The following is a 23,624-nucleotide window of genomic DNA, read 5'->3' on the forward strand; positions in this document are numbered from 1 at the left end:
TTGAAATCATTTTGAGATCAATTTGAGATTTTTTGAACCAGAAGCACAGATTTTTTAAAAGGAAATATTTTTTTTCCTTTGGGCTGCAGGAAAGCAGGTTTTAAGCTGAAAGCAGTTAGAATTTTTTTTGTCTCTGTTTGGGGGCCAGAGCAGAGACAAAAGGTAATTGTCTTTTGTGAGCTGGAGTTTTCTCTACCTAAAGGCAGGGTAGTTAACCTCCTGCAGGGAAATTCACAAGTCCTGAAGTTGTTTTTTTACCTAAGAGCAACTGGTCAGTCAGTGAAAAAGATGTTACGCTATTGTCTATGCTCTGGAAAAGCTACGCCCATAAGTTTGGGGACGGTGTTTCCACCTGCGAACTGACCATGCTGGGCTACAGTGGCTTCATACCGCCACGGGAAATAACAAAATACGTATTTGGTGGAGTTTAGCTCTTCAAGATTTTGATTTCGACATCCAACACATCTCAGGAGCTTCTAACAAAGTGGCTGATGCACTCTCCCATGAAAGTTTCCCAGAATCAACTGGTTAAAATCGTCCTTGAGAGGTGGAAAATATTATTAGTCTTTATATACTTGGTAGTCTATTTAGAGGTGCATGTGTCTTATTAACTCTGTTTTCTCCTAGAGCTCCAGGAAGAAATCACAGCCAGCGTTTCACCCTATCTGTGATTTGAGGGGGGTGTCATAAATATAAAGGGAAGGGTTAATACCTTTAAATCCCTCCTGGCCAGAGGAAAAACCCTTTCACTGTTGGATCATATTAAAGAAGTTCTGTATTAAAACCACAAATGAGTTTGATTCCCCATAGTTTAAATTCCAGGGTATTACTAATTAAGAGGTCTCTTGGTTTTTGGTACTGTTTCTCTTCCTCTGTGTGTGAAACTTGCAAGCTGCTAATTGTGTTAGTACATTCTAAGACAGAGTCTGTTCTCAAAGCAATTCACAGAGACTCAAAGCAATACTCTAACAACAGAAACAGCACCCAGAGACTCCCCGCCCTTTTGTTGTATTAACAATTGTGATTGAAATAGAGATAGAGGATGTATGTGGATGGATGCTTGGTGTGGATAATAACTGAATGATCAGGGAGGTGCCAGCCTAAGAATCCAGTGTCCATCGGCTGAAGAAGGCGTCAAGTGGAAATAACCAGAGGACCCCCGGAGGGCAGACTGGAATCCACCCAACAGCCTCAAGAATGGGAGAACCAAAGAACAAGATAACATCTAGGAGCCGTCAGGAATGTGCTATCTGCTGATTGATTCAGCAACAGCATGATGAAGCAATTCCCATAGACTGGCATAGAAAGAAATTCCTATAAAAATAGACTCTAAAAAGTGAGAACTTTGGGGTCTGATTCTGCAAACCAACTTCCAGGAGCATCAGATGAGCATCTGACAAGGCCCTGCTCCATCCTCATGTCCAGGCCACCTGGCCAGTGGCTTGGCATGAGCAACTCTAAGGCTGGTAACTATGATAACAACTTTGCAGAACCTGTGTGTGTGTGTGTGTGTGTGTGTGTGTGTGTGTGTGTGTGTGTGTGTGAATGAATGTGTGAATAAAGATGAGATTGAATGGAATGTTACAGCTGTAACTAACTGCTTACTATGATTCTTTCTGTATTCACAATAAATGTGGTATTTTGCCTTTTTCCCTTTAATAAGATCCTGCTGGTTTTTATTTTATTGGTACAACATCACCTGTAAAGGGTTAAGAAGCTGGGATAACCTTGCTGGCACCTGACCAAAATGACCAATGAGGAGACAAGATACTTTCAAAGCTGGATGGGGGGAGAAACAAAGGTTCTCTCTGTCTGTGTGTTGCCTTTGCCGGGACCAGAGCAGGAATGCAGGTCAGAAGTCCTGTAAAGGGTTAATAAGCAATCTAGTTAGATATGCGTTAGATTCTGTTTTGTTTAAATGGCTGATAAAATAAGTTGTGCTGAATGGAATGTATATTCCTGTTTTTGTGTCTTTTTGTAATGTAAGGTTTTGCCTAGAGGGATTCTCTATGTTTTGAATCTGATTACCCTGTAAGGTATTTACCATCCTGATTTTACAGAGGTGATTCTTTAACTTCTTTTCAATTAAAGTTCTTCTTTTAAGAGCCTGATTGCTTTTTCCTTGTTCTTAAGATCCAAGGGTTTGGGTCTGTGTTCACCTATGCAAATTGGTGAGGATTTTTATCAAGTCTTCCCCAGGAAAGGGGGTGTAGGGCTTGGGGGGGATTTTGGGGGAAAAGACATTTCCAAGTGGGCTCTTTCCCTGTTATATATTTGTTAGACGCTTGGTGGTGGCAGCAATAAAGTCCAGGGCCAAAAGGTAAAATAGTTTATACCTTGGGGAAGTTTTAACCTAAGCTGGTAAGAATAAGCTTAGGGGGGTTTTCATGCAGGTCCCCGCATCTGTACCCTAGAGTTCAGAGTGGGGAAGGAACCTTGACAGAAGTACTGGAGGGATCATGGGATTGCTAATGGGTTACAGAACTTTCATATCCAGGTTGCTGTCTCAGATTCAACCAATGATAGTAAAAGAACAAAATTTCCTTTCTTCCTCATCAGATGGTTGTTCTGTGGTGTGTACAAAATCAGTTGATGTAAAACTCAGGGATGGAGGCAGAAAGAGAAAACTGCTTGTGAAGCAGTGAGATTTGTGTGAGGCCTAGACGAAAGAGAAGTACACAAGACAGCTGTTTCTGGAGACAGGGCAGAGTTGCCTTACCTAAGATTTGTGTAAAAGGGAGTCGCCTATGTTGTCATTTGTTACCACCCTGTTCAATGAAACAGAATTTATGTACAGTAAAAGCTGTTTTATCTGGCACTTCACCAACCGGAAAGCTCTATAAACCAGCATTTCTGATCTTCATCAAAAGCCCAAGTTATTGTCCAGGTGGCGTGGGGCCAGCAGGGTATTGGGGCACGGGAGGGGGGTTGGTGTGTGGGCTCTGGGAGGGAGTTTGGGTGCAGGATGGGGCTCGGGGCAGCGGGTTGGGGCATGGGAGGGGGTGCAGGATCTGGGGACTACTCACCTTGGGCAGCTCCCCATAAGCAGTGACCTGTCCCGGCTGCTCAGAGGCGCGGCAGGTAGCTCTTCATGCTGCCTTCACCCACAGGTGCCACCTCTGCAGTTCCTATTGGCTGCAGTTCCTGGCCAACAGGAGCTGCAGAGCCAGCGCTCATGATGGGGCAGGGGCAGTGTGCAGAGCCTCCTTCTACATCTCCTTCTTGGAGCAGCCAGGACAGGTTTCCACTTGTGGGGAGCTGCCCGATGTGAGCGCCTCCCCAGATCCAGCACCCCAAGCCCCATCCCAGAGCCCACGTGCCATACCCCCCTCCTGCGCCCCCTGCAGCTCCACACACACACCCAAACTCCCTCCGTCTTAGTTAACCAGCATTTTTAACTTACCAGCACCCCCCACTCCTCCAACATGCTGGATAAAACAGCTTTTACTGTACATGGTGTAAATACATAAATATTATTAGGCACAACAATGGAGGCACAAACATTAAATCCCCAAGAGCAAATTATCACAATGCAGAGGAATGAGGAAGAATAATAAGAGACCAACATAGCTCATCAGGAGCTCTTTAATGACCTGAAACTGAAAAATGAATCCTACAAAAAATGGAGACTTGGACAAATTGCTGAAGAGGAGTACAAAAGAATAATGCAAGCATATAGGGACAAAAACAGAAAGAATGAGGCAAAAAATGAGTTACACTTAGCAAGGGACATAAAAGGCATTAAGAAGAGGTTCTATAAATACATTAGAAGTAAGAGAAAAATAAGGGAAGTGTATGTCTATCACTTAATGGAAAGGAGAACAAGTAACAGATGACACAGAGAAGGGTGAAGTGTTGAATGCCTTTTTTTCCCCTTCAGTCTTCATTTAAAAGGTTAATTGTCAGCAGATGCTTAACACAATATTAAGAAGGGTGGAGGATCTCAAGTCAGAATAGGGAAAGAATAGGTTAAAGTATATTTTGATAAGAGATGTATTCAAGTTGGCAGAGCCTGGTGAAATTCACCCTAGAATACTTACAGAATTAGCTGAAGCAGTCTCTGAACCTCAGTGATTGCCTTTGAGAACTCATGGAGGACAGGAGAGGTCCCAGAGAACTCCAAAAGGGCAAATAAAGTACCTAGCTTCAACATGTGGGGAAAAGAAGCACCTGGGGAAATATAGACCAGTCAGTCTAATTTCAGTACCTGGAAGAAAACTGGAATAAATCATTAAACAATCAATTTGTTCAAATCTAGAGGATTATAGGGGGATAAGTAATAGCAAAAATTCATTTGTCAAGAACAAATAATTCCAAACCAATCAAATTTCCTTCTGTGACAGTGTAACCAGCCTAGTGGATAGGAGGGAAGCTGTAGACATTATATATCTGGAGTTTAGTAAGGCTTTTGACATAATCTCCCATGACATTCTCATAAGCAAAGTATGGAAATGGGGGCGAGATGAAATTACTGTAAGGTGGGTGCAAAACTGGTTAAACTAGTCTTTGAGTTTGGTTTTTCATTAATGGTTTGCTGTCAAACTGGAGGTGGGGGGAGTATCTCTGGGGTTCCACTGGGGTCTATCCTGGATCCAGTACTATTCAATATTTTCATTAGCGATTTGGACAATGGAGTGGACAGTGCATTTATAAAACTTGTGGATAACACTGAACTCAGAGGGTGTTTGCAAGCACTTTGGAGGACAGGATTACAACTCAAAATGATTTTGATTAAACTGAATAATTATTCTGAAATCAATAAGATGAAAATCAATAAAGACAGGTACTGCACTTAGGAAGAAAAAAACAAATATACAACTACAAAATGGGGAAAATAACTACCTAGGCAGTAGTATTGCAGAAAGGGATCTGGGGGATAGCATAGACGACTGGTACCTCCCCATAGTTTGGGGCGGGGCAGTGACCACCCCATGTATCTCCCCTGCCCAGTGACCCCTCCCGCCCTGCGCCCAGCCCTGGGCTGCAACACTCTCCTCACCCCACATTACCTGCGGGGGCAGGGAGGGAGGGCTCTCTGTCCTTCTCTCCCTGCGCTTCCCATCCCCGCACATCTGGCCGCTCTGCCGGGAGGAGGGCAGGACAGAGCCGCTTCTGCCTGAGGAAGCCTGCCTGGGAGGTTCACTCTCACATACACACACCTCCCAGCCACGCTCTCTCAGGCAGAAGTGGCTCTGTCCCGTTCCCCACCCAGCTGCCAGGGAGAGCAGCCAAATGTGTGGAGGGAGCAGCGCAGGGAGAGAAGGACAGAACCCCTCTCTTCCCCACCCCCGGCCGGCCAATCTGGGTGGGCACTTGACCCCCATGTCTCCCAACGCATCGCCTCTGGGATAGTGGATCACAAATTGAATCTGAGTCAACAATGAGATGCAGTTGTGAAAAAGGCAAATGTCGTTGTGGGGTGTATTAATAGGAGTGCCATATGAAAAGCACAGGAGTCAATTGTCCCGCTCTGCTAGGCACTGGTGAGGCCGCATTTGGAGTACTATGCCCAGTTTTAGGAACCACCCTTTAAGAAAGTGTAAAGATGTGGACAAATTGGAGAGAATCCAGAGAAGAGCAATAAAAATGAAAAGAGGTTTAGAAAACATAACTTAGGAGGAAAAGTTGAAAGAAAGAGCACATTTACAGAAGAGAAGACTAAGAGGGGACATAAGTTTTCAAATATGTAACATTATAAAGAGGGTGGTGATTGTGTCAACCAAGGTTAGGACGAGAAGTAATCCGCTAAGTTTGCAGCATGGGAGATTTAAATTCCATATCATGAAAAACTTTCTAATTATAAGAATAGTTAAATACTGGAATAGATAATCTGGGAATTTCACAACCTCTCTATTATTGGAGGTTTTTAAGAATGGGTTAGACAAACACCTGTCGGGGGGGTCTAGTACACTTAATCCTGCCTCAGCACAGAGAGATGGACTAGACTTCCTGAGGTCCCTTCCATCCCTTTTGTTTCTATGATCTCTGCATCTTCTGTGAAATTACACTAAAACAATACCCAACTCCAAGTCACTGATTTCTGCTCCAAACAGGACCTGCAAAGCCTGAAATTGTGCTATTGCTCAGCAAAGCACTATTTTTAAAATGAAATCCTACATTTTCAGTGTTTTTTTTAAATACAGTCAACACAGTGAAGTGTTTTGATATAACACTAATGCAGTAACGTGTGTGTTTTCAGAATCGTTGCCATCAGTGGGAGCTGTTTTCAACTTCCTTCACAGCCATGTTTTTCTCCCCCCACTGACAACTGAATACAGGGTATTAACCCAGCATCTCACTACTTCTTGCACCAACATGTCCAGTTTAAATTAGGCCTGATATGTGAAATCAGGTTTATTCTTTCAGGCTAGTTCAAAAGAGAACTAGATAAGCTCATTGATGATAGGTCCATCAATGGATATTAGCCTGGATGGGCAGGCATGGTGTCTCTAGCCTCTGTTTGCCAGAAGCTGGGAATGGGTGACAGGGGATGGATCACTTGATGATTACCTGTTCTGTTCATTCCCTCTGGGGCACCTGGCACTGGCCACTGTCGGAAGACAGGATATTGGGCTAGATGAACCATTGGTCTGACCCAGTATGGCCGTTCTTATGAGAGATAATATGCTAAATCAATGGGACTACTCACTGAGTGAAGTTAAGCATATCGGTAAGTATTAATGATCAGGGCCTAAAAAGTCACTGGTTTTCTATGACAAGCTGCAGCCAGAGAAAGAGAAGTATTTATCTCCATTCATCTGTTTCTCCAGAGATGTGTCTGTTTTTTCTTTCCACCCCTTTTGCATGGAGTTCTCTTGCTACTCTGGTGGTCAAGCTGCTACTCTCCTATGAAAACTCAATTATTTTACATTGTGCCATCAGTAATATTCACTATATTGTCTTTTAGTTTGTATTTTTATTTTTAAAATAAAGAAAACAGAACCACCAAGATGGGCATGTGCCTAAACTGAGTGTGTGTCTGATCGTATTGCTGAACACTAGTGCTTCCTACCACCTCCTCACTGCTTGTCTCCCTTGCTCATTCTGTCACATATAAAATTGAGATGACAAACTCTTTGGGGCAGGGCCCACATCTTGCTTTGACTTCTGTAGGCTTGTCTATACAAAAAGTTCATGGCAAGTTAGAGGGTAAACCTACCTCACATTAGCCTGCTGTGCACTAAATGTCACTGTGGACCCTGCTACTGTGCACTGAAAGTTTGATCTACTCCTGTTTCAAAGCAGTGTAGATCAAAGTGCACTAGGGAACTTTTAGTGTGCAGCCCCAGGAACACAGTCAGTTAGAACATGACAGGCTAGTGAGCACTAACTGTTCATATAGATAAGCCCTGTAATTTGTCTAGGAAGTATTTGGACATCTATATAATAAGATTCCACGTTTGTCACTGTGTGTCACACAGGAGCCTATTATGGCTGTAAAGTCAGTGTAAAGTGATGGAAAAAGCTACAAGCATGGTTGAGGGCTCTTTTTCTTCAGAATATCACCAGGTTGAATCATCACTGGGTTTCACAGTCTGTAACCATCCTGTTTTTAAGTTCTCAGCCTCTTTGACTTTACAAAATTACATCTGTAAGGCATGTATCTATGGCATGCCAAGCCTCCTCGACTACTGTGATATCAGAGGTTACTCAACCAATCACCACCCTTGCTCTACAGCTAATTTGCATGCCTTAATTTCATTTGTTGTGTGAGGGAGACTGCACATATGATAACTTGCCTGGCCCAACAGCTACCTGCCCAAATCAACACAAATCTCCCAGCACAGCCCCCTAGACAAAAATCAACACAGCCACCCACACAACAGCACAATCAGTATATACAATAACCCCAAACACACACAGCTGCTCACCGCAGCACACATCCCTCGGGGATGAAATGAGGGATATTTTAGAGAGGGGGATCAAGTTCCACACTATATGACCAACCACAGCAAAATGGTGATTGCCTGTGATCTCAGAGACAATCATGGAAATCCTACCCCTCCAGGTGCATCTAAGAACCAAAAACATGACTAATTTCCTCTGAACAAAGCTCTTTAACAAGCAGAGACTCAAGCGAGATAAGCTCTATCCAACAGCAAGAGTTTGGCCTTTCCAGTTGAGGATAAGATTGTCAAGTGAAACGAATTGAGACTGTGTCATTTAAGTATTCCTCTAAAGCAGAGACCCAATTTGAAGGATCTATAGGGCAAAGATACAGGATTATATCCAAGGACATACCTTAGGCATGTTGTGTAAAACTGGCAAGCAACTCCAACCTGTGCTGCCCTGATTCTGGTTTCCACCATTACGTATTGTGTGATAGAGCAGGCACTGCTCCAAATTATATATGCTTGTAATTGCCAAAAGGGGCCAAAGAGTTAGCTGCATCTTTGTACACATGTTCTTACTAGACCCTCTTTTTGTGACCAGGCCCATTTTCCTGCTATGCCAACAGCATTAAAGGCATATTGTGTATATATGCCTACATCAGATGTATGCCACTGCAAGATCATACCCATGCCAGGATAAGCCTCCCTGAGCTATTTAATAAATATACTTACTAGTGGTGTGGTGCAGAGAGGGCACAACACATCCAGGGATCTGGCCCAGTGTTGGGTATCATCAACATTCTGTGTTTAGCAATGATTTTGTTACGAGGCTTCATATATACATTGAACAACAATGGCCAGTTACTTGTTTTGTACAGACCTATGTAACATGTATGGGTGCAACTTAGCACGCACATTTAAAAAATTGAACCATAAATGCCAAGGAACCATGCCATCTTAAAAACTATAGAGTACCTTGTTTTGTTACGCTATCGCTTTTAATTACACTGGAGTTTTGTACTTTGGTTATAAAATCTGAATATCATATTTCCATCTAATCTTAGAATACATCATCATCACTTTGGAAGGGGGACTTGGTATGTTGCGCGGCGGTTGTGTCCTATCTATAAAACTGCCATTCTTGTGAAACTTTAAAGGTTCTGATGTATTCAGAATGAGTTAAGTAGGACAGAGTCATGCACCTATAAATCTGTGTATTCTATGATTTCATTTTCTGTGGATTCATTCTTGGTATGTTCAGGAAGACCTATGTATAGTTTTCTTGATTAACTCATGGCTGGGACATATTACTTTGATGCAACACCTCAAAAAACTAAATCTTAGTGCTCAAAGTAACAAGTCCTAAACCCTTAGTTATCGGCTATTCAACACTTTTGCCAAGGATTTCACATAATCATGACTAGTTTTAACATTTTACTTGGTTTCCCAACACAAAGAGAAAGGAACTGATTTTGATCTCATTTATATCCATCTAAATTAGAAGTAACCCCTCTGAAGCAATGGATGTTACATCAGTGTAAAATTTGTGTAAGCAAGATCATAGTCAAGTCAGTTCTTCCTGTAATTTTCCCCACCTCGCCCAACATGTTACATGCCTGAGACTCAAAAGTCAGGTACTGTTGCTATGCTTAATTAGCTAATGCACAAAATAAGGAACCAAGCTAAAGAATTTTCCATTCAAAGATTATTACAATTTATTTTTAGAGGCCTAGTTTTTAGGGTTTTGTGATTAATTTACCAAAAGACTAAAGGAATGGGGGTTTTTTGTGTGTGTCTCGCTGGGTTGTTCTATATTAGTGTTTCCTAAGCAAAGACATTTTCTTTCTTTTCCTTAGGAGGACATACTTAGGAGAGACTGCAGCCCTAGAGATGCAATAGCTTCTGGAGTCCCTGCATGAGCAGAGCTGAATCCGGATCCAAAATGGACTGCTTGCCTATCTGTATATGAACTCAGGTTTCCTCCTTCATAAAGGGGCCACCAAGACATTCCACTTAACCAACAAAGGCCCTGATTCTTTACTGTCTGCAGTTAGCCGCAAAACGCATTTTTAAAAGGTATTCATCACTGGCCTGCTAGCTGAGTTCCCCCGTCCCCATATCATAATCCTGTATAAGAGTGGCTGTTCTGTCCCTGACTTCTTGATTATCACTTATTCAGGGCACACAGTTAGTCTTGAAGGTGGCATTGTTATTGACTGAACATACTAACTGCTTGAGAAAATGTTGATTACTTCACATCCCTGAAAATTAATCCTGAAACCTTCCTGAACTATAATAATCAGCTCCTTTAACTTTCTTTCCAGTGAAGAAGGTGGAGGCCAGGAGTGTCACTGAAGAGCAGGTGGTTCTCCCAGGCTCATTAGTACCTTTCCTTTTCCTTTTAAAATCCTTGATGCCAAGAATGCTATTTATAGTTTTTACAGGGCTCTGTTGCCTTGTCCTACCTCTGCTGCTAACCACCATTTGTCCTGCCTTTCCCACTCTATTAAATCAGCAACCTATGACAGCACCTCAAGACTCGTAGAAGCTGCAGCTCTAGAATGATGTGGCAGGTCTGAAGCAGATTGATGGCATCCAGCAGGGATGGACAGATGGAGATATTTAAACACTGCCTGTTTTTTGAAAGATAGAGGAAAATGGAGCACAGGGTGATGGCAAGAGGGGAATAAGGAGCGGGGTGAAGGAACTCCTGTAAATAAATGGTTTGTTGTCAATTTAAAGGGATACTCTAGGTACACCAATGAACAAGAGATGATGATAAGAGATCATGGGATCCCATAGCACAACAAGAAAATCACTTGAAGTAAATGGGAGCTACATTAAAAACCAATGCGGGGAAATACTTTTTCACACTGGTAGTAGTCAGCCTCCGAAATTCACCACTACAGGAGGTTAGAAAGCAAAATACTTCAACTGTGGTTTTTTTATGATCAGTGAGAACATTTGTAGTTCTATATACTAAGATGGGTATAATCAGATGTCATGCTTCAGAATGTGTGCTGATTGCTGCAGAATTCAGGAAGGAATTGTTTCCTCCCACGTAAAATGCAGTATTGCTTGACTGGCCAAGTAGGTTACTAGGGTTGTCCTCTGAAGCATCAGGACTAGCCATCTCTGGAAAGAGAATACTAGATTTGATGGAAAACTGGTTCAGCCTGGAATAGCAAATCCTATATTCCAAACAATAATGATGATAGCTAACATGGCAAAAAAAATCCTTTCTGTTATGGTAACAGGGGCCTTCAAATTATGACAGCATAGAATCATAGAAATGTAGGACTGGAAGGGATCTCAAGAGATCATCTAGTCCAACCTCCCCACCCCTGCTGAGGCAGAACCACGTATACCTCGACCATCCCCGACAGATGTTTTTCTAACCTTCTTAAAAACGTCCAATGACAGGGATTCCACTTCTTCCTTGGTAACCTATTCCAGTAGTTAACTAAAATAGATATATATTTTTTTCCTTTCCCCCCCTATAACTGGAGGAGTGTTAACAGGCCACTTCACTTTGAATGGTCCCTTGAAATATGTTAACTACTTATGCTAAACAATCTGTTCCACCTTGTATTTAGCTGTGACACTCTGGATATCTCTACACTGCACTTAGACACCTGTAGTTGGCCCAGTGCCAGCTGACTTGGGCTTACGGCGGGGCTTGAACTAAGGGTCTGTTTAATTGAGGTGTAGACATTCAGGCTTGGACTGTAGCATGAGCTCTGGGACCCTCTCACCTTGCAGGGTCCTTCAGCCCAGGTTCCAGCCTGAGTCTAAATGTATACATTGCAATTAAACAGCTCCCCGATCCAAGTCAGGCCAGGCAAGGGTTTTTAATTGCAGTGTTGACATCCTCTCTGAGTGCATCCCAGGACTGAGGAAGAGTTCAGTGTAAGCGCAAACGCTAGTTTCTCTCACCAACAGAAGTTTGGTCCCAAAATAGATAAATACTAACAACTAGATGCTATGATGAGCCATTTTCAGTATGTAGCAAATTCTCTGTAAGTAGAGGACAGAATGGTCCTAGCATGCTCTAGTGAACAGAGCATGTATCTGGGAATCAGAAGATCTGGGTGCTAATTCCTGGCTCTGCCAGTTTTCCTGTTTGACTTTGGGCATGTATATCACTTTGATGGGTTCTCTTTGGAGTCTGTCATACCACTTCTGAATTGATGAGAGATTTCTTTCCTCTCAGGGATGTAGTATGCAGATTTTTCCACACCCTCAGCATGGGAAGTAAGCACCAGCTTGCTAAAAGGCGGTGCAGAGGTACAGAGTGTTCCCCACATGATCATTGTGCCATATACAATGGGTGAATATAACGTAACTGAATGATACGCTGTACATCATTTAGTTACATGTCATTTCATTCCCATTTAATAACATGGGATGTATCAGTTTGGAAACATGTAAAAGGGTCTTAGAAGCATAAAAATGATCTTCAAACCACTCATGTAATAAAGGGGCCAAAATACAATACTGACAAATCACCAACACAGTAGCATGTAATGTGTTGGCTTGTGCACTGCTATTACTATGTGATGCTATCATTGCAGACTTGAGTACACAACATATAGTAACCAAATGAGTCTGATATTGAAAATTCAAGACCTCTTTTGTTTAGTGATTTCTATACTCCTTGTCTTCTATTTTTCCATTCATTATTTTTATTTTTTTCACAGTAACACCTATAAGTAGTCACTGAAGAAACACAAATTTCCTACACACATTGGGCCATATACTGCCCTTGGTAAATGCATACAATTCCCAATGGTATTAGTAGAGTTTCTTATGCAGTTTGAGGACAGAATAGGGCCTATTTAGAACACATTAGACCTCTCTGAATTTAACTATGGAAAGTATTTGTTTGTTAGGAGAGTAAATTATAGATATTTGTTCAGTGGTATATGGTTAGATGATGAATAAATTAACGCGTTTATATCTTTTTTTTGTAGGAAAAAAGATCAGCTGTTTTACATTTCACTATGACATATGCTATTTAGCTTTTCTGGCATTAACACCAGTAGTATACTTACTAAAGTAGGTCAACAGTTTATTTGATGCCTCTGTTAAGAACAACTTTTTACAGTACTGTATATGTGTTGTGATAAAACATTGAGTCATTCCTGTCACCAGCTGAAGAGTATTTTTAGTTGCTTTCACATTAGGTGCAGAGTTATTTAATTTTACTTGTACTTTAACTTTTTACCTGGATTTCAGTTTTGGAGCATCGTGAGAAGTCAGTTGTCACTCCTCAAAGGGTTAAGATTTTGCTAACAAATATGGACTATTAGATATGAAAACCATCATTGTTTGATATGTCAAATAAAACATTTGTCAATCAAAAGTCTTTAAGCACTGGGCTATGTGACATTTACTCTTTTATAAACCGACAAAGTCCCTGGTGGCCTGCCTTTTTTCCTCTCATTTAAATAGTGGTAGGAGAACAAATCATACTTCAGGGCAAGTTGATAACTGCCAGTCATGATTCCTGCCTTGTTTACTATAATGAGCAGGGTAATAAATGCGTTTGACCATTTCAGCTGGCATTTGCATAGATGAATGATTTGTCCAGTCAGTCACTCTCCAGTGATTTAGGCCTTTTTGTCAGCACAAAGAGCATTCAGTCTCCCTGGAATTTGCAGCAGCCAAGCTCCCATTAGCAAACATCCTTTACCATGAATGATTCGAATAATTACCACTGAAATAATAAACTGTTTCACAAAAACATTTTATTTGATGGCTCCAAACATCAACTTTTCTGAATTGCTGACATTCAAATAAGCTAGAGAGCTTTTTTGTTAAGCAACAATGATCCTCTTGTAAAAGGGTGGGCATTGTTTTACCTCCAATAGACCTTTATACTTGGCCAGTTATCAAATGTGTCCCTCAAACTACCAGCCAATGTTCTGGCTAATCAGAGGGCATGGACCAGATGGAGCTAGAGTAAAACTACATACCCAAACTCCAAACAAATTTTTGTCAGATCTACTTCTGATATCACAAGCATAAAACTCCAAACTAATTAACAGCAGCAACTTATCTGTTTGCACCTACAGCAGTAGTATAATTATTAAATGTCCTTGCTTACACTGAGCTGTTCAAGTGTGAGTTCTCTTCTGTCATGGTATTTATATATATAATTAAGTGCTATTTGATATAGTTTTGGAGTTCAGTCAAATGAGCAAGCAACAATTATACCCTTCTATAGTGCATGGCAATAGGCATGGTGCCAGTGCATTGCCAAATGCATAGCACTAGGCAGGCAGGAGTTCCTGTTATCATCTTTTTACACCCATTCCATCATGCATAATTTAGAAAGTTTTAAAAACTTGCATTGGTGCAATGTATGCACATATATTATGGATATCATACTATGTATGAATGTGTTTCCTTTTCATTGTGGTGTTGTTTGTGCACGTATGTGTCTGAAAATATTATCTTAAAGGTAACAAATATCTCAATTGTAACAAAGATTGATTAAACAGGATTAAATTGCACATTGTACACATCTCTTAGCTGCAAAGAAATAGTCAATGGAAAGGGAGACATTTTTCTCCCAGCTTAAAAAATTTCTTCCAGTGATTGCACTTGTCCATGCCACTCTAGGTGTGTGCACACCTAGTGCACAGTTGTTGGTTTTTCCACCAGTGGTACCTGTTGGGGCAGCGTGAGCACCCTCTGCTGCCTTGTGCCACTTTGCACAGGTATACAGGGCTTAGTGACCCCCACTCCGCTCAGTTCCTTCTTATCGCCTGTGACCGTTGTTGGAGCATGTGTACTTGCCTTGGAAAGACTTTCCCTGTTTGTTTGGGTATATAGTACCCATTTGTTGTTTTGACTCTTTTAGATTAGTGTAATAGACTAGATTGGTTAGCTTTTAAGATTGTGACTTCTCTGATTCCTGCATGGGTACCAGGGCCAGTACTGTGATCATGCATAGGTCTTTGGGTTTCAAGTCTTGCCACTCTTGTACTAAGTCTATGCCTGTGAGTGACCCACACCCCAGCTTTCTCAAATGCCTGGGGAAATCTCATATGAGTGACAGATGTCACATCTGTAGGGATGCTAAACCCTGTTCTAAAAAAGACAGAGCAACTAGGCTCAAACATTTTTTCATGTTCGTGGCTCTTCATCCACCTCCAGAGCCTTCTTGCAGACAGAGCATCAAGCACGTCCGAGTTGGTGAGGAGTGCTTCCCCTGTTTTGACAGAGCCAAGAAGCCATTCTGTGTCCCTGGTGATGCTGAAGTGACACTACATGACTTTCAGGGACTAGGTACCAGAATCTTCAAAATTTTCAGCACCAAGATCTAGTAGAGACAAGGGCACTGGAGTGCACTCAAAGGAGAAGCACTCCTTGAGGCAGGTCTTGGATCAAGGGAGGATCATTGACTCCAGAGCCTAAGCTGGGACCATCAAGACTGAACCCTGAAGGGAAGGCAGCCATGTTAAATGTCCAACCACTGGTGCAGGACTTGATCCTGGTACCATCAACGCTGGAGCCATATGCAGTGGCGTTAGAACTTCTAACCCTTTTGGTGCTGGTTTCCCCAGCCATTCAGAGCGCTTCATGCCTGGTACTGGTATCTACTTTTCTGATGCCTAATATTCCGGCTCTGATACACCATGTGGTACTGACAGTGCCTTCAGGCCAGGTGCCTACGTACCCACTGGAGCCACAAATTGGCAATTGCACAAAGACCAATGGCCTAAGCATAATGGGATCCCAGTACCATACCAGTGGCCTTTTTGAATTAGGCATTCCCACTGGCATGCAGTTCATCCCCCAAACTCCCGCCATCTGCCTCTTGGAATAGGCATCAGAAGCATCCAAGCCAGAGTCAGCAGCTGCCTTCTCTGAGTACCAAGACCAATACCAGTCCAGAGGAAGTTCCCCCAGGAGGTCCACCCATCGAGGAATTAGGGGAGGCTACTTCTCAACAGCCTTTGGCTTCCTCTTCCTCCTTACCTGATGAGAGAGTGATAGTGAACAGTGCTTCTCCCCCACCCAGTGACTATAAGACTAATCAGGAGTTGTTGAAAGGGATGGCTGTGGTGCTCGATATTGAAGTGGAAGAGGTCTGTGAAAAGTCACATAGGCTGGTAGATATATTAGCCACAGCAGGACCCTCCAGAGTAGCTCTCCTAATCAATGAGGCTATCTTTGAGCCTGTCAAAGTGTTGTGGCAGACCCTGTTTTCCCTTCTGCCTACCGCAAAGACAGTAAAACAAAAGTTCTACATCTCCTCTCAGGGATTTGAACACCTATATAGTCATCTCTCTTGGGGCTCCTTAGTGGTCTCAATGGCTAACAAGAGAGAGAGACAGGATCACCAGACGTCGATGACAAGGTGGAAGGAATCAACAAAGCTGGACTTATTTTGAAGGAAGCATTATTCCACAAGAGGGTTTCTACTTATAGAATTGAAAACTAGCAGGCTCTGCTGGGTTGGTACAACTTTACCCTGTCTGTGAGATAATGTTTTTAAATTCAAGGACAGGCTAACAGATGAGGTGAGGCTGGAATTTGCTGCTGTGATAAAGGACAGCAGACTAGTGGCCAGAACAGCTCTCCAGGCCAGTTTGGATGCAGTTGTCTCTGCAGCCTATGATATGGCATTGCCCATTACTATGCAGCAGTGTTTCTGACTGCAGTCATACAGTCTCCCTACAGAGGTTACTCCTGGGGGGATTATGCACCAAAAACTTAAAAATTCTGCAAAATTCTGCATATTTTATTTGTCAAAATAATGCAATATAATCACACTAGTTTCAATTGTTTTGGTAATTTATTTAAACTACAATACAGAAAAAAGTCACAATAACTATTCAGCATTTCTGAAACATATGAAAGTTAAGTTACAAACACTTGACAACTAATACTTTGCATTCCAGTTATAATCCTGGATTTTCATTTAAATTACATTACAGAACACCAAACAGCAAAACTAAAAAAAAATTAGAATGTTATTCTAAATTGCTCAGACTTTCACACATGAAAGTCATACAGTTTTGCTAATCATTGTCCTGTACCTGGTCTTGGATGGTCTGGGTACTTTGGGAAGTGCTTGCTTCTGTTTGTCCTGACATTTTATTGACTTCTTGGTAAATGTTTTATTTGCCCTCAGAGTCTTTTTTTAAAAAATGGGTAAATAAAATAAATCCTGAGCTGTAATCTAACCCCATTGTGCCACTTTGGCACAGGGAAAAAGTGAGAAAGCACATAGATCTTCCTAGCTGATTCCCTTACTGTCATGTATAAGGCTTTGCATCACTGTGGCAATGTAGGGGCCTTAAAACTTTTACAGGTTTTATGCTCCTGGGGGAATTGACTGAGAATGGGAACAGTTAACTAACAATAGCAACATTAACAATTTTACTATGCAGGCAGGCTGCTACATTTATGCTTCGGGGACAGAGCCTGCCTTGTGCATAATAAAAAAATCTATCCGCCACGGCCCCTGAGAGCCACAGTAGCAAGCGAGAGGGACAGTCTCTCACTTGTTGGCAGGCACGCATGCCCTGCCCCGCCCCATGACGATGATCAACATCTCCCCTTCAGGCACACACGCCCAGCCCCCCTCTCCCTACAGTGATTTGCATCTCTGGGCTGCTCCAGGCATGCAGAAGATGCATGGGATGCGCTGCCTGGGAAGAGGTGCATGTCCCCCTGCAGATTTTTTTTTGCATACTTCTGTGTGGGGGCAGGGGGGAAGGAGGCACAGAAATATGCAGACCATTTGAATTCTGCACTCCCGCAGGGGTGCCGAATCCTGTCAGGAGTAAGAGGTCAAGCAGACCTCTCATTTGAGGGTCCATCACTGTTTACAGTGAAGATGGATAATAGGCTGCATAGCCTTAAAGACTCAAGGGAGATGCTTAAGTCACTGGGTATCTATACGCTAGAGACAAAAAGGAAGCAGTGTTGACTGCAACAGTCGCAATGGTACCCATGGTTTATTCCTCATTCCCAAGACCTATCCAAGGAAAAAAAGCAGAGGTTACAGGAGACAACAACCACCACCTTCCTTTTCTGTAGCTACCAGTTCAGCTAGACAAGCTAGCGTGTCTAAGCAAACATTTTGATGTGTTGATTGAGGACAGACTATCAGTACTCAGAGTACTGTCTTCTCCTTCCCTTTTATTTGCTAACCGTTTATCCCACTTCCTAAGTGCTTGGTGTGATGGTGCCCCCCTTTAGGCTTTATGGAAATATGCTTATGAATGTATATATGAAAAAAACTGGAATAGGTTTTATGCTACTGTCAAGGGGTGGGACTCACCCTTGCGTCACCTCCTGCTGGTCTCTCAGGGAATTAGCTCTTCCAGCTTCTGGACCACCCTCTGCAGGCCGGTGTCCTGCTTGCCACTGGCCCCTGTGTCCCTCCCAGACCCCGGTGCCCCTTTTACCCAGGGTGCTTCCCCCTGGCAGTACCCCCACAGTCTCTGGGTCTCCCCTCCCTGGGGAACCCCCACCCACTACCCCCACCTCGCCTCAGTCTTTGGCTACTGCCAGTCACCACTGAGCCCCCGCACACTGGGGCGGACTGCAGTGTATAAGCGAATCATCACAGGCAAGGGGGGTTTGGACCTGCTGCCTCTGCCTATCCGTGGGCTGCCCCCTGCAACCCCAGTACCCTTTTTTAGGCCATCTGCCAAGCCTGCAGCCTGGGGGTTTTCCAGTTTGGAGCAGCCCAGGGCCTCTGGCCTTCCTCAGCCCTGCTCCACTCCAGGTACCTTCTCAAGCTCCCCAGCAGCCAGGCCCATCTCCCTCCACAGCTAGAGGAGACTCTGTCTGCTCCTGGCCCACTGCCCTCTTATAAGGGCCAGCTGAGCCCAGATTGGGGCATGGCCACAGCTAAGCCTGCGTCCCCCAATCAGCCTGGGAACTGCTTGCTCCCAGTCACAGCCCTCTCCCAGGGCTGATTTCAAGCCCTTCAGGGCAGGAGCGGGTGACCACCGCACTACAGCTACATATGCCATGTAACCTATCTCTATAAAGGTTATAATCTACTGAATCTATTCATCCCATTTGTATGCATGTATCATCTTTGTATTCAAAGTTATGAATATTGGCTGTGTACTTGCTTGATTTTTAAGTAGCCTTTGTAAAGCATCTGGTGAGCTTCTTGAGAAAGGAATGTGCAAATTAAGTGTCCAATCAAGAAGCACTTAAGGGACAGTGGACTGGAAGGCTCCAATCCACATAAGAAGTCTACATGAGGACGTTCAAGGTAACACGTGAATAAGCCTGTAAAAACTGAATCATGCATGGACCTGTGACTTGCCAATGTGACTCTAAAATTCCATCTTGGAGCTGGACTTTGCATAGGAGAGAGGAGGGGGTCTCCACCCACAAGGAAAAGTCTATTTAAACCCCTGGGAGATCCCTCCATTTTGTCTTCAGCTGGCTAAAGAGAGAGCCTCTCCACCCCCAAGGATACCCGAAAGAAACTGGAACAAAGGACAGTAACTACAAGGTGTGTGAGTGATTGCTGGACCCAGACTAGAAGGAGACTAGTCTGTAAAAGGAAGCTTACTGGAATTCCTCTAAGGGTGAGGTTTTTATCTGTATTCAGTTTTCTAAGACATAGACTTGTGTGTTCTATTTTATTTTGCTTGGTAATTCACTTTGTTCGGACTATCACTACTTGGAACCACTTGAATCCTACTTTCTGTATTAAATAAAACCACTTTTTACTTATTAATTAACCCAGAGTATGTATTAATACCTGGCGGGGGGCATAAGATTTATACAGGGTAAAACTGCTTTATTTGGTGTTTGGACCCCATTGGGAGTTGGGCATCTGAGTGTCAAGGACAGGAACACTTCTTAAGTTGCTTTTAGTTAGTCTGCAGCTTTGGGGCATGTAGTTCAGACCCTGGGTCTGGGCTGAAGCAGACTGGCATGTCTGGCTCAACAAGACAGGGTGCTGGAGTCCCAAATTGGCAGGGAAAGCAGGGACAGAAGTAGTCTTGGCACATCAGTTGGTAGCCCCAAGGGGGTTTCTGTGATCCAACCCATCACACTTGGTCCCACATCACCTTGGATCAGTGGGTCTTAAGCACAGTGGAACTGGGATACCCCCTTCAGTTTGTGTCTGTTCCCCATTCCTATCCTGGTTCCCCATCCCTTTTCAATGACCACTCTCAAAAGTTAGTGCTAATGCAATAGGTCCAATCTCTCCTTCATGTGAGGGCCATAGAGGAAGTTCTCCAATATCTAAGGGGAAAGGTTTTTATTTCTGCTACTTCCTCATCCCAAAAGTGAAAGAGGGCTTGATCTAAAAGAGTTAAACAAATTACTGAAAAAAATAAAATTTCAGATTGTAACTCTAGCTTCCATTATTCCTTCTCTAGACTCAGGGGACTGGTATGCTGCCCTCAACTTAAAAGATATGCATTTCCATGTAACAATCCATCAGAGTCAAAGGATGTTCCTCAGGTTTGTAATACACAGGTCCCATTATCAATTCACAGGGCTACTATTTGGGCTGTCAGCAGCACCTTGCATATTTACAAAATGCATGACAGTGGTAGCAGCATTCCTGAGAAAGTCAGGAGTCCACGTGTTCCCTTACTTGGGCAAATGGTTGATCAGAGGCTGTTCCAGGTCTCAAGTACTGTCCAATGTGGCCTTTATCCAGTCAACCTTTGATACTCTAGGACAGTGGTCTCCAACCTTTCTGTGGGAATAGCACATTCCTATTCCCACAAGACTGTGGTGGGCGCCAGCCACCTCGCCGCCGAAATGCCGCCAAGAAGCAGCAGTGGAAAGAAGTGTCGCCGTTGAAATGCCGCTGAGAAATGGCAACACTTCTCAGTGGCATTTTGGCGGGTGGTTCTCTGGTGGCCGTGCTCGGTGGTGGCATTTCGGCGGCACGGTGTCCTGTGGGTGCACACAACTGCCCTGGCAGGCACCACTGCACCTGTGGGCATTGCTTTGGGGACCCCTGCTCTAGGACTTATAGTCAGCATGAAAAAGTCAATTTTGATGCCTGTGCAGAAAATAGAATTCATCAGAGAGGTTATGGACTTTACAAAGACCAAAGTCTTCTTTTCACAGCTGAGATTCCTGAAGGCACATCCTGTCACCACAGTGTGCAACTGCCTCAGACTTCTAGGGGATGTGATGGCATGCACGTATGTAGTTGAACTCGCCAGACTGCACCTCAGAAAACTTCAAGGATGGGTAGTTTCGGTGTATTTCCTGAGCTGTCACCCTCTAGACATGGTGGTTCAAGTATCAGAGCAAGTTTTGTTCTCCTTGGACTGATGGACAGATCTGTGAATGTCTGCATGGGGCTCCCCTTTGCTTCCCCACAGCTAGACCTTACCTTAGTTACAGATGCATTGGCCCTAGGTTGGGGAGTCAACCTGGGATCCCTCCAGACTCAAAGTCTTTGGTCTGCTCAACATTTGAAAACACATATAATCATCAGGAAACTGCAAGCTATCCATCTAGCTTTTTTGGCCTTCCTTCCATATCGTGGATATCACAGTAGTTATGTTCTATGTGAACAGACGGGGAGGAGCCCAGTCATCTCGATTGTGCCAAGAGGCAATTCTCCTGTGGTTTCTGCATAACCAATTCCATTCACCTGAGAGCTGCATACCTTCCAGGAGTGCAGATTACCTTGGCAGATCAGTTAAGCAGGTCATGCATCGATCACCACAAGTAGTCTCTTTGTCTGGATGTGGCTAGATACATCTTCCAGCCCTGGGGGGACTCCCCAGGTAGATCTGTTTTCAACAAGAGTCAACAGAAAATGCCATCTGTTTTTTTCCCAAGGGGTCACAGGCCAGTTCATTGACAGATGCCTTCCTTCTCTGGTTGACCAACCTACTGTATGCCTTCCCTCCGATTCCTCTCCAACCCAGAGTCTTGTTCAACCAAGGCAAGGCTCATCTCATGCTAATAGCTCTAGTGTGGCCTTGACAACACTGGTTTTTGGCATTGATGGTCCTATTAGTCAAACCTCCACTATTTTTCCCCCTAGATTCAGATGTGAGATCTCCCAGGACCATGGGTACATTCTCTCTTCCAACCGGCTGGTCCTCCTTATAATAGCCTGGATGCTTCATGGCTAGCCGCTTTGGAAAGGGGTTGTTCAAGGGTAGTGCGGGAAATGTTTCTAAATAGAAAGCCTTCTACTAGCAGCACTTACCTGGCTAAATGGAAAAGGTTCTCCATCTGGTCCCATCAGAAAGGTGTTTCCCTGCTCCAGGCTCCTAGTCATCAGGTTTTGGACTATCTGTTAATTCTGAAATGGGGTTAGTCATTAGTTCCATCAGGGTTTACCAGGAAGCAATTTTGGCTTTCCACCCTTCAGTGGATCATCGCTTTCTGTTTTCCACTTAAGTGTCTATTGGATTTACAAGACAGGTTGTACCCACAGATGGAAGAGCCTATTCCCCCCATGGTACTTCAATCTAGTGCTAAGAAAGCTGGGTCCACTCTTTGAGCCGCTGGCATCCTGTTTGTTGCTACACCTTGCAATGAAGGTAGCCTTTTTGGTAGCCATTATCTCAACTAGGACAGTCGGGGAGTTACAGGCTCTGGGCAGCAGAATTTCCCTGCACAGTTTTCTATAAGACAAAGTTTACCTTCGCCCTCACCTGAAGTTCCTTATGAAGGTGGTTTCCAATTTTCACACCAAATCAAATAACTCACTTACAAACTTTCTTTCCAAAGTCTCATACAAAAAGATGAGGAAAAGCTCCATACTCTGAATGTTAGAAGGGCTTTGGCTTTTTACCTGGATCAGTCTGAGCTCTTTAGGTCAATCTCACAGTTGCTCATTGCAATTGCTGACAGAATGAAGGGCTGTTGTGTGTCCTCCCAAACAATCTCTTCATGGATTTCTGTCTGTATTCATTTGTGTTACCAGTTGGCTAAAGTAACACCCGCAAGTAGGACATTAGCCCATGCAACCAGATCTCATGCGGCTTCTGCGTCCTTTCGGATTCACGTGCCCATCTTGGACATTAGCAGGGCAGCAACTTGGTCATGAGTCTGTACCTTTGCCTCCCACTATGCCATTTCTCAGAGAATGAGAATCCAGAGATGATGCCAGATTTGCTCGTGTGGCCCTCCAATCCTTATTCAGCTAGACCATGAGTCTGTTTCCATTTTAAACTGCTTGTGAGTCACCTACTGTGAAATGGACGTGTGCAATCGCTTGAAGAAGAAGAAATGGTTATTAATCTGTTCTGTAACTATTTGTTCTTTTAGATATGTTGCATATGTCCATTTCACAACCCACTCTCCTTTCCCTCTGTCATAAATGTAAAGGGTAGGGTAACCACCTTTCTGTATACAGTGCTATAAAATCCCTTCTGGCCAGAGGCAAAATCCTTTCACCTGTAAAGGGTTAAGAAGCTAAGGTAACCCCGCTGGCACCTGACCCAAAATGGCCAATGAGGGGACAAGAGTCTTTCAAATCTGGAGAGGGGGGAACAAAGGATTTGGTCTGTCTGTGTGATGCTTCTGCCGGGAACAGATAAGGAATGCAAGCCTTACAATTCCTGTTAAATTAGTAAGTAATCTAGCTAGAAAATGCATTAGATTTTCTTTTGGTTAATGGCTTGTAAAATAAGCTGTGCTGGAGGGAATGTATATTCCTGTTTTTGTGTCTTTTTGTAACTTAAGGTTTTGCCTAGAGGGATTCTCTATGTTTTGAATCTGATTACCTGTAAAGTATTTACCATCCTGATTTTACAGAGGTGATTCTTTTACCTTTTCTTTAATTAAAATTCTTCTTTTAAGAAC

The 23,624-nt window shown here is 43.4% G+C and overlaps 1 long non-coding RNA gene across 1 annotated transcript; it reads left to right on the forward strand.

Moving 5' to 3' along the window:
- The first annotated feature begins 9,347 nt into the window (after positions 1–9,347).
- LOC122465005 lies at positions 9,348–19,256 on the forward strand. The gene is made up of 3 exons (XR_006289507.1): positions 9,348–9,358; positions 15,952–15,955; positions 19,103–19,256. It is a non-coding gene; the product is annotated as an uncharacterized LOC122465005 (long non-coding RNA).
- Positions 19,257–23,624: the final 4,368 nt, after the last annotated feature.

This window comes from Chelonia mydas, chromosome 3 (assembly GCF_015237465.2).
Source record: "Chelonia mydas isolate rCheMyd1 chromosome 3, rCheMyd1.pri.v2, whole genome shotgun sequence".
NCBI lineage: Eukaryota > Metazoa > Chordata > Testudines > Cheloniidae > Chelonia > Chelonia mydas.